This window comes from Stigmatopora argus, chromosome 3 (genome assembly GCF_051989625.1).
Source record: "Stigmatopora argus isolate UIUO_Sarg chromosome 3, RoL_Sarg_1.0, whole genome shotgun sequence".
Lineage (NCBI taxonomy): Eukaryota > Metazoa > Chordata > Actinopteri > Syngnathiformes > Syngnathidae > Stigmatopora > Stigmatopora argus.
In genome coordinates this window covers 15,995,557-16,007,833 of record NC_135389.1, presented here as the reverse complement: position 1 = coordinate 16,007,833, position 12,277 = coordinate 15,995,557, and the positions used below count along the sequence as shown (strand labels likewise).

General features: G+C 40.3%; 1 long non-coding RNA gene across 1 annotated transcript; it reads left to right on the top strand.

Moving 5' to 3' along the window:
• The first annotated feature begins 1,548 nt into the window (after window positions 1-1,548).
• LOC144071169 (uncharacterized) lies at window positions 1,549-11,780 on the top strand. The gene is made up of 3 exons (XR_013299569.1): window positions 1,549-1,894; window positions 7,458-7,568; window positions 11,605-11,780. It is a non-coding gene; the product is annotated as an uncharacterized LOC144071169 (long non-coding RNA).
• The last annotated feature ends 497 nt before the right edge of the window (window positions 11,781-12,277 follow it).

Here is a 12,277-nt window from a genome sequence, read left to right as displayed (position 1 = left end):
AATTGTGCACTACTAATTGGGGTGAGCTACACTCTAAACACACAGTAGTTAGCCTTTCACTTTCTAGAAGGGTGTTGTGCCATCTGTTTAATTCTGTCCAGGTTGAGGTACCACAAAGTCACGCTCTGTGATATTTTAAACCAGGGAGGGCTGCGTTGCCCACTTCAACCTTCCGAGATTAGCCTGTGACTTTGATAACAGCTCTTTAGAAAGTTTGGTAGAAATAGATTAGTATCTTCATATCGTCAAATGATTGATGTATTATAAATAGGGGGATGTTGTCAGGCTAAGAGGCCTTTTCTGTTACTCCAAAGAACCAGATCATGTTGTATTAACCCCATTATGCAATATAATATAGCATACCTATCTAGAATTTCAATATTATGAACTGTTTTATGATTTTCTTTTTTGTCTTTATATTTGTATCATTCCAGTGGTGAACTTTGGACCGTGCTGCAAATGTGTTATGTCCAGTATCCACAGTTAGTTTTTCTTCATCATCTATAGGGCTCTCACACATTTTATATAAAGTTGGTCAGGATCTAGAAAATTGTCATGAATGTACAGCCCTCTATTTTTACTTACTAAAAGGAGAATTGCTTTAGATTGAATTACAGTATTGCTGCTTCGTCAATCTCAACCTAAATGCAATGAATGGATTTTAAGAATTGAGTTTCCACACTTTGTTCGCAAAGACAGGAGGCCCTCTATCTGTTCTCCATTAAAGCAAAAAAGCTGCAGGAACAACACTACTTTTATGAATAATGAATAAGTGACCTTAAATGGAGCTCAACCAGTGTTGCCTGACCATTTTCCTTTTTGAGTCCTCAATGATACAATGGTGAGTCTTATGAGCAGTTGACTTCAACATTATATATTAGATCTTTAAATTGAATACAGCGGTGCTAACTTTTTAAATTAGTTGGTAGGTATGGTTCCCCAGAAGATCATGCATTTGACTTTGGATTGTGTAATACTGTGGATCCAGCTCTTTGTTTTCTCATAACATTTAATTAAACCAGCATGTAGGAAGACAGCAATGAACACTGAATGAACTCTTCCTTGTGGCTGTCACTTAAGTTTTGCACATAACAGGGACTATAGACCCACTATTGTACTGCTGTAATGAGGTTGGGGGAAGCATTCTTGAAGAGATGAGGCAAAACTTTGGGAACTATGGGTAAAAGAAATGAACTAATGTGCATAAAAGGGGCATGGAAAGATGGAAACATCCCCAAAAGGCATCAAATGATAGATAAGGAGGAAAAAGTAAAACATAAACTATGAATTGATTTCCATTTTTGCACTATAGAAAAATAACAAGAAATTGTGTATGGAACCCTGCAGAGGTAATACTTGGCACAGTCCTCTTTGGATGGTTGAGACCAAACATTTCATTGATTGTGCACAAGACCAGGTGCTGTTAATCTCAATGTTATTAGTTGCCCAAGTTCAACTGACTTTTTTCCACCAATCAGCACTATGTTTTGTTAGGCAGTTGTTTAGGACACTGAAAGTTTAATTAAACCCACAAAGCACCAGCTGGATGTCAACATTCTCTGTTCAGATTCAGAACAAACATTTTGAACAGTGGAGGTCAAAGAAAGATATGGAAAATCAAGAAAAATATCAGACAGAACAGCTTGCAATTGTAAGAAAAGTGACTCAAAAGCCACATTTGAGTGGACAGTGCTTCTGGGAAAAGATGACAGAAACTAGGCTTGTGGTACACTATTCCACTATAAAGAGATACTTTATACATAGGGTCTTCTCAGAAGAGTCATCAGAAGAAAATCTCTGTTATCCCCGCTACAGTTGTATAGCATCTAAAGTTCGGAGATCTGTGACTGGTCAACATGGTTAAAATGGAACCTTTGGGCTGGATTGTGCAAAGGTATGTTGTATTTTTTTCCTCTCCTGTTGTCTGTTTATTGCTTTAAAAAATCTTCACCCAGTCTCACTGCCAGGTCATGTTTGGGGAAATGGTTGTTCTGTATTGTAAATTATTTACTGTTAATTGTTGTTACTGTGCAGTCCATAACACTTAAAGATTCACTATATATTTTGCTTACAAAGATCAGTTTTCTACAATGAATTTTGAAAATGGGAATCAGCACACCCTTTAGCATTGCCTTCCACCTGTCATGAAGCATGTCTGAACTTTGCAGAACATTGAGCCAAGGTGACTCCTTGAGTCCATTATCTTTTCCAAGGACACCAAATCCATCAGGCATCGTCTTCTAATGGATTTTAAATTGAATACAGCGGTTCTGCTAAGAAAACCTTCTGATCTGAGAGTGAAGACCACTATGCATGTAACTATGCATACATGTCTTTTCCTGAGGCGTTGCACAACCATTTTCAGTTGTGTGTCATCATTTCAATGGGTGTGATCATTTTCATTCTTAGCAGATAACGTCCCACTAATTTTTTTAATAAAATTTTTATATTACAAATAGTCCAATATCCTGTGCCTAACCGTGTCTAACCCCTTTGACTGTGAATATGAAGTGTAATATTTTGGTCCAAATCAGTTTATTGCTCCAGGCTTTTTGTGTTAACATTCCCCTCCTTCCTCTTCACAGATTTTTTAAATTAGATTAAACTGAATGCCAAATTCTTACTCATCGGTTCACTAAGTGCATTTACCACAGCAAAGTAAATATAACTTGTTTTTTTCCCCTCACTAAAAAGCATGACTCTGTCGCCCTCTGGTCGACAAAATTTCAACTCAGGATTAGGAATAGTAGTATATGTACTTGCATATCAAAAATTCATAGAGGTTGTGTTGTAATAATCATATACCACCACAAGGGGTCAGTATGATACAACTACTACAAGTATAGATAAGCGCCCTCGCTCTCCTTAATGACATTTTATTTACCTAAATCTAAAATATATCCTAATATTTACAATGTATCATTCATTCTCTGTAATGTGAGTATGTGTATATAGGGCAACCATTGTCTTTAACAGCAAATAAAATAGTCACTAAAGCAGGGTTGAATTTTTTTTTTTGACGTACAATCAAGTCTTTTTTTAAATTAATTATTTTGGGAAAAGGCTGAGTCCATGCAGCTCAGTGAGTGAGTGGTTAGCACGTGCAATTCACAGTTCTAAGATCTAAGGCTCAATCCTCAGTGGGTTTGCAAGTTCTCCCCGGTGCTTGCCTGCTTTTTCTCTGGGTACTCCGGCTTCCTGACGCATCACAAAAAATATATTTAGTGGCCTGGTTGAATGCTCTAAATTGCCCCCAGGTATGAGCAATGTTCCCTCTAATTTTTCGTTGGTCTGAGCAGAAAGTCAACCTCCCTGAGCGCACCGAGTACCAGTGTGAGCGACATCATCGGTACTCGGATGATTCGCCTAAAGACGTTTCGCCGACGGACGTTTGACAGACGGGCAGGTCGCCGAATGAACGTTCGGCGGAACGTCCATTCGGCGACCTGTCCGTCTGTCAAACGTCCGTCGGCGAAACGTCTTTAGGCGAATCATCCGGTCACGACATCATCATTGCTCGCTATGGGCACACCAGTATCACACCTGCCACAAGCAGGTGCATGTCAATGTTCCCTCTAATTTTTCATGTAAAACATGCTGTAAAACACGAAAAACATAAGTGGACAGAGCTACTGCCACTGGCTGCCGCTTAAACGGCGCCATCATGGGGAAAGGGGTAAAAAAAAAAGCGCGCCATATGATTTCTGCTGCGCAGAGAAGACGAGAGTAGTGCACAATTGCGCACGCGCGCAGCTTAGAGGGAACACTGGGTATGAGTGTGACTGTGAATGGTGTCCTCCACCTGCTGCTCATAGTTGTCTGGCATCGGCTCCAGCACCCTCCACGACCCTTGCGAGTAAAGAAAATGAATGAATGAATGTATGAATGGAGGCCTGTCTCCATGACCCTCATTAGGATAAGCTGCATGGAAGATGATTGATGATTCTCTAACTTAGAAATTTTAAGTCAGGTACTACTGAGTTGAGGTGAATTCTTAAAATATTTATGTGGAACTTTCCATGTTGCTTTAATGTTTGAGTGGTGTATTTTTAAGCACATTACAGTAAATAGCCATATTTGTGCCGTTCTTTCCTTTCACAAGAACAAATTCTTCATGCCAGTAGGAAGAGGAAATGTACATAGCGCCAAACATCAATGCCAAATAAACAAGAAGTTATGTCTCTGCGGCTGTATTGAGAAATTGGACTCTGGAGACAGTTTTCTGGGTAAATTTATTCAATGTTAGACTAACTGTGTGCCTGTCGCCACTTTTCAACTCAACCCTGTACTGTGCGAGACTGCCTAAGATAACTTCTTACGGCTCCTTGCCGTCGGTTGGTCCTGGAAAGCCTTGAGAGGAGCCATTTATTTGTTTGTTTGTCCCGTGAGCTTTTGGCGGACCATTCAGGCCCGCGTTTGGCCCCGTTCCCTGCCGCCCTTCTATTTCTGCAACCCAAGTGGCTGGTAATGAAGCTGCTCGGGTTGGCATGCGCCCTGGGCAAACGCAGCCCTGATCAGAGCCCTTCTTCTTCTGCCTTGGCAGCCACGCAGCTTTTTGCTCCCTCTGGCTTCCTAATTTAGTAACGGTGGGTAAAAATATGTGCTAACGAACAAGGTCTGGTATGTCAGGCTGGCGTCCAGAGATGAGGAGGTTTGGGGGGGGGGGGGACAGAGAGGCGGGTGGGGCTTCATAGCAGGCCCTTAGTGACAGGGCTTAAAGTTTCAAAGCTCTCAGACGTTTGTGTGTGTTTAGTATACACTTGTGGACAATCAGGGGATGTGTGGGGGTGGATGCTGATGGGTTAAGGGAAAGCACTTAGCATTTCTAACACAGGCCAAAGTGAATTCTGAATCTTTTAATCACTTGTCTGTTTTTCTCCGGTGAAACATGAACACACAGTGGGACTGTGAAGTGTTACAAACTGAACAAGTGATTGGAAGAACAGGATTCAGTGGTAAATGTAAAGTGATGCTTCTCTAATATGGAGTATCAAAATGCCAATAATACATTTTCTTCCACTATTGATTGTGTCAAATATTTCCTTAGATTATGTTTTAATTTATTTCACACATTGCCCTGTGATGATAAGGAAGAAACAAGACCTTTTGAAAACTGCCATTCAATGATATATGGTCAGAATTATGTTTGCTATTAAGTCTTGATGATTCCTTTAAATGGCTACTAAAATGTAAGCAATTGTACTCCTAAATAGGAAAGAAATGGTGTTGGTGCATCCTTTTAATAAACCAGATAAATGCTGTATTGAGTAGCTACATTATTGTGGGCCTAATCTATTCCCCTCGCTAAATATTTCATTTACGGATTATAGTACTTTAAAAACATTATTTAAACAACACAGTCATAGTCGTTACATCACTGCCGTGTCAGTTATTTGGTAAAACCACACACTAGTGTATAGAATTTGTGCAGCTGTTGCCACTTCCTGTTAGGGACCACAGATAAACATATTTTGAAAAAGAGAATAAACCCCCTGAAAATGACATCCTAGGCTTTTATGTACACCTAAAATTTCTATTCAGAAACAAAATTCTCTATCTATTTCTCTTAAGGTTAATAAAAGGTTCTCAGGTAGTTAAAAAGAAAGAATGAATGTATGCTGAAGTTCCCAACATGCTCTTCAGTTACCAGGTAACAGGATAATTTTATTCTATTCTTTAATTCTTTCGTCCTTTTTTGTGGTATTAGACTAAGCCGTTGAGAACATGCTTTCATGTTAATGGCAACGTTGCTGCAGACAAGTGAATGAAAAACAAAGCAGAGTAAAACAAAATTCAAAAAGACATAAAAGAATTGCACTATTGAGAAACCTCTCTACCTTTTGCCAGTAAATTCAGCAAATCCAATCATCAAGAAAGTCTAACAAAAATCATACTGGACACCGTTGGACTGAGACTGGCAAAGAGAAATAAGGCCAGCTATTGTAAGTGAAGCATTGCATTGCTAAAATATTATATCCAACGACCACTGGTCCTTAGAACTTTGGAAAAAGTCGGACATTCCAACTTTCCACAACATGTGCCGTATCTTGTTGCCGTAACAAAACATTTTTGAGCGTGTAATGCTGTTACTAAGAGGTGGGAACAGAACTAACCAGGCATCCATTCTTTTTCTTCTTCTTTTTTTTTTCCTCTCATCCCACTGAAGCTGTCTACAACAAAGACACCATAGTTGAAGTATGATAAGATAAGCTTCTCTTTCCGTCCGGCGGCATCTTTCCATGCCAGTTCTGCTGTGAAACAATGATGTTCCATACACACAGAACGCTTCTCTCTGCTAAGGCAAATACTTGCAGTGGCTTAAACTTAAGTTTATCTCTCCCCAAACCTTGGCCTGATTTGAGGCGTACACGTGAAACAAATCTCCAATTGTTTGGCCCCTAATGCTTCTTTGCGCCTTTCTATTGAGTGTCAAAATCAAAGATTACCAGACGCTTTGGAGGTGATGTTGCCATTCTTTGTTAAGACAATGGCAGGCTAAACCAATAACTGTGTTTTGTGCGCTGACAGCATGTACAGTGCCTCATAATTGAAGTTTTAACTTTGCATTGTAGCGACGAGAGCTTTATCTCCAAGCGCTTTAGCGACTAGAACATGGATCAAGGACTGCTCACTACACACACAGACAGAATTATTTTTCTTTGTCCCAGCATGCTGCAAAACACAAACGCAGCACAAATGCAGAAATACAGCTTTTCCTTGGAAAAACACCAAAGGATAAGAAGAACCCTTGGGCCTTGAACCAAGAGCGTTTGTTTTCAGTTGGTTTCTACAAAAAAAAAGAAATTACTGAGGACTGGTCATGGGCTGGATTTTTTTTTTTAAACTGAATAAAAAAATAAAAAATACTCAACACTTGACACATTTACTGCCCTGAGCCCTGAAGGTCAATCATTATGCCTGATGTTAAGGAAGAAAGAAACAAGACATTTGAGGACAGTAGGCTGCCATTCAATGAAATTGCTTTTGTTCAAAAGTACAATTTGCTGTGAGTCATCTATGGCCGAACAACCTTGCGCCATTCTTTTCTCTTAACACATTCTACTATTGAGGTGATTCTGAGGAAAATAGAGTGATTCATTGAACCCGTTACTCTCGATCATGGATGTGCAAAGGACAAGAAGTTTGGATATTTTACTTTACTCACGTCATCTACACAGCAATCACAATGCTTTTGTCATATCCTGACTTATTTGAATGTGAGTTTAGTGGCAGAGAAACACTTTTGCACTCCTCCAATCTTTCCCAATTTCCTGACTTTCTAAATTTCCTTTTTCATGCTGACCATCCAAACCATTGGATGGCGAAAGCTGAACACCAAAACTATTCAAAATTAGAAAAACATGTATGTATGAGTGTATGTTTTTCTAAATGAATGAGATTGCTTTTACACTGACGACAAATCACCTACAACTTTGTGTTTGGAAATTTCTCCACAGTTTCCATGGTTTCTTAGCCTCATTCTGACTAAGGCCTCCAAATCCACATATTTCATGCTACTATGGTCTGCTGGGAAACCGACTGCCAACAACAACAAAACAAGAAGGAAGGTAGGACATGGAAATTATAAAATTATTACTTTAAACATGCATGTCAGTGAATGTTTCTTTTACTTTGCCCGTGAATATGAAGCCAAATGTCTGCCTGTGGTTCTTTGACCTTTAATGGCTTCTCTGCTGATTTGGCTCAGGTCGGTTGAGCATGTTTGATGCAGAGGTATCAATAATAAAATAAAGGCGACCACCCCCACACCTCACCCCCCCTGGCGGCTATGGGGGTCAAAGGCAGGTCTCAGTGGATAGGAGAGATTGATGAAGGGTAGCGGGGAGAGTTCTGGACCGCCTTTCCAATAGCCTCTCTGTACAGAACACACCCCCTCCCCCGGCACACCCTCACTTACCCCCTGAGCAGTACCGCCTGCCGTGCTTTAAATGACCTTCAAATTAGCGCTTTTTCATTGCTTCAAACTCTTCACAATCCCTTCTGAAATCAGTTAGCTTCTCAATCTTGCTTTTTTCTTTTTCTTTTGAGGCCAACCTGCTGAGGAGGTCACACCAAAGTACCACAGTGACAAATTTTCTCCCTGCTTCTGTGTTATAGACCATACATACACACCCACATATTTTTTTCCAAAAGGAAATACACAGTCATGCAACTTCACTTGTGCAGAGACTGCATACATGTGGACTTTTGAGGCTTTTGTGTGATTATGGGAGTTACAGGAGGGGGGCTTCCACTTCATAGTTGAACATCACTGTTATGCTGGCCATCCATCATTGCTGCTGTGGTTTATGTAAAAACTGCAGGTTACCGTAGTCCACCCCCATCTCTCTCCTTGTCAAAGCCTGATCCACATCAAGTGGAACGAATCATTGCAATGGGTCACCATGACTCACACTGTCACACTTTGTGAGTTTGTATTGTTTTTTTATGGCATTGCTGATCTGCAGTTTTTTTTTTTTCATCTCTCCCTGAATTAAGATGGTAAATACATTTGACGTGGTAATTTGAACACCCATACCTCTTTTCTTCCTGGGGATCAAAGGTGGCTGGCAAATGTACTTTCTCTGACTTCATTTCTCAGAATTAAGAACATTCTTTGAGGTTGACTTGCTGCTTGTTATTTTCTCAATGTAACATATATCACCAATCAATATTAGGTATATAACTGCAAAATTGCTTGGTTGTTCTTTGCACTGGAGACCCAACTACAGCATTTATATATATCGTTAAACCAAAACCCTCTAAAAAAAATGTGCTTCAAATGTCAGACAAAACTTTACTCAGTAATGGAAGTGTTTATTAAACACCAGTGACCGAATGACGTTTCATTGTGTTCAAAATAGAACAATGGAACTGGTTGTGTTTAACAATAGAAGTTCCCCTGTACAATTTATGGCAAATGCATGACAATGTCAGACTGCCATATTGAAGTGTCCTCTTGCATAATACTCTATGGTAACTTTTACCATAGTTTCTTAAAAGTAATAATAAAAAGGTCATAAATGGCAGTTATATAAGAACTTTCAGTACTCCTTTTCTCCAACTTCCCGCTGCTTTCTTTTGACGGGCGGCCAAACATTTGGAGGTAATTTTCCACCATCACGACGTAAAAACGTAACTCGCATACAGCGGGAGAGCTTGAGACTGAACATCAAGGGGATTCGAGCTGGAATGAAAAAAGTCATCATGCTGGCAGCATCGTAATAAGATGGTGTGAAAATAGGCAGGAGGACAACTAGAGGAGGTGCATGAGTGATGGTCAGGGAGAGAGGGGTCTTGTAGCTCCAGAAGGACAATCTGGACTGATTGATTGGCTTGTGCTTCAAAGATCCCACCTCACGGATATGTTTTTTTTTTTTTTACTCATAAAGTGAATTTGCGTGGCAGTAGAGACAAATATCATGTAGGCCAAAAGACCCGAAGAAAACAAATGAAAGTCAAATGGGCGTTACTGTTGTTGTTCATGCAGTTTTTTAAATACTAAATGATCTTTTATTTTGGTCTGTTCTGGGTTTTCACTGGGTGGAGAACCAAATGGAATTATGGAAGCTCAGTGCTGGAGTTCTACTCCAGAAATTCTAGTCTGTGAATTATGAGTCCAAGGCTCTAATCCTAATCCACAATGCTGTACTCTATAATTTAGATAATTTCTGTCTGCTTGGTACTTGGAGGAAGAATACATGCTGCATCCCACATTTTCGTTTTTCCGTCATGCTTGAACCCACTTCAAACAGCAGTCTTATGTGTGGTGTCATGCCAACCATGTGGATGGCATATGTTATCGTAGAAAGGGAGCCGTAGGTGTGGTGACCAGTAGCTCATAACTGTGTCCCTGACAAGCAACTTTGATGTGAAGTGTCAGAAAGGTAACGCATGGGCAAAAAAAGGAAACCATTCAAGCTGTGGCAACATCAAACAGCTCTTTATAAGCTACCTTACAGATGGTCCACTTGCGTTATCCATTAAATGAGAGCATTTCTGCCATCTTCTCCCTTGGCCAGATGTGATTCATCCAATGGGAGCTCATCAGCTTGTCTTTAGTCTTTAATTGATCACCCAAGTGTTTACTTGGTTAAAACCTGTCGTTCTGGGTTTTGGAATGTGTACTTAAAAACTCAACTCCAAGGACAGATTAGCCCATTTAACATCTCCTGATAACATTTTCACACGAGACAAGTCTTAAGTGGTGGCTCTAAGACTTCCACGTGGGGCTCTCAAAAGCAGTCCCTGTAAAGGCAGCCCATGCACTGAGGTTGCCTTGACATCTTTATCATAATTGCCCTAAATATCCCCATTAGGGGAGCTAGCAAGTATCCTCAATAACAGGCGCCATCCCAGATTGCACTGGTGTATTTAATTGCTTGTGCTTTTCATTTTTTATTTTTGGGGGGGTTGAACGATTGCCTGACATCAGCGCGCCTCCCCAATGGCCGGCCCTCTTCATTCTCTGCCCAGCAAAGCATATCGTTATCGCAGCCGGCAAAAGAGACCAGGCCTCGCCGCTCCTGGATAATTAACTGTCTAGCTTAACAGCGTCATGGAAAAAAAAAAGAAACCATTGGAGCTACAGCGGCGGCCTTTGAGTGGGCCTCGGAGAGCCTGGACTATAAGGCAATACTAGGGTCATTCATTCTGTATTTCAGCCGAGGGTAGGTGATATTAAAGAAGGATTGGAAGTTGGAATGTAGATGGAGACGCTTGATGATGATATGGTGGATTTTTTTTGATATGGTAAGCAGGTCCTATGCTAATTGCGGAGGAATCTTGATGAATTCCTTCAACTGGCAAGCAAGCGCTCTTGTATTGGCTGTCCCCAATGTCCTCCACTTGAAAGGTTTCAATGTCTATTCACCTATCATTTTGTATGTATAATTAATGAACTCCAGATTTGAGGCTGAGTATATTATTGAGGGCATAATAAAGATATTGTGCGTACGTTATTCAGATGAAGAAAACTAGTTTGTAATTTTCTATCAAATTCAGTTTACCATGGATCTGTCTGACACACTGGACTGTCAGTTGGGCAAATGTAGGGCACATTTTCAAGAAATCTTAAGTGGAGACTGGGGCTAAAGGGAAAGAATTATGACAGGTAGAATATGATTTCATTTTCTTTTAGGCTAGACCTGAGCTAGTATGGCATTCTGAAAAAGCTAGCACAACAGGGAACCCTTTGGTGAATGACAGTTAGATTATGTCACCACCAGAGATATGACCATAAGTACTGTGTGAAGATTATTGCAGCTTCCTACATTTTCATTCATTTGCTTACCTGGATATTTACATTGTTCATGAGAATATTTAAACCCACAAATGATACTTTCATACACCTTCTCAATGGCTACAAATGTGCCTTTTGTTCTCACCTTTTCATGTTTACGGCTGCAAAAGAAAATACCACAGTTATATATTCCGTGCACCATTTTAACGTACTGTATATGACTATAATAATTTGAGCCGTACCGGCAGGAGGGAAGTGTTGTTTGACATTTGCAGGTCTGTTTTGGAAAAATCTGAGTTTGTATGTGGCGTAATTAGAACATGGCAGCCATGTGTTTGTCTTTGTGTTGCTGAACGGTGGAGGTATCAAGGACAAGTCCATTAATGAGCACCTGGAGAGGAACAGCTTGTGTCTCACGGATGGCATGACCGCGAGCGGGGCCCATATTCCTCCGTTGACTTCCGATGACGTGACGGATGGAGAGGGAGTGCTCTGTCAGTTCTGGGGCACTCTTGGGAGCTGCAGTTTGTCTCTGCTGACAACAAAGCTCACTTTTAGTGTCTCTGTGCCGAATGTCAGCAAGAGAATGTTCTACATACTTGTAAGTGCATAATTGTGACTTTCTTAGCAATTGGTCTTGCGCTAATATGAGCATCTACACTATTTGGCAGTGAGAGAGCGTATCAAGTTCATTAACATTTTACCTTTGTTCTATCACAATACACAATTCATGAAATTATACTAAATGAAAAACAGGTGTTTTTTAGCCATTTATCGTGCCTTATCAGTCAGTCAAATCATTTGTTTTGTATCAAGCTAACCAATCCAAGTCACTGTGGTGAATTGGTCTGACTGAGGATGAAAGGAAATGGCCAAAATTTATGTGTCAAAATGTTCTTTTGTGAATAGTTAGAGAACAAAGAGACAGTCATATCCTCAGTTACATATGGAGAGAACCGGATGCATATGGGACAGCAAGAAAAAAATGCAGCGGTACGTGTCTGGCATTGCTTTAAAGTGCACTGACATACTAGG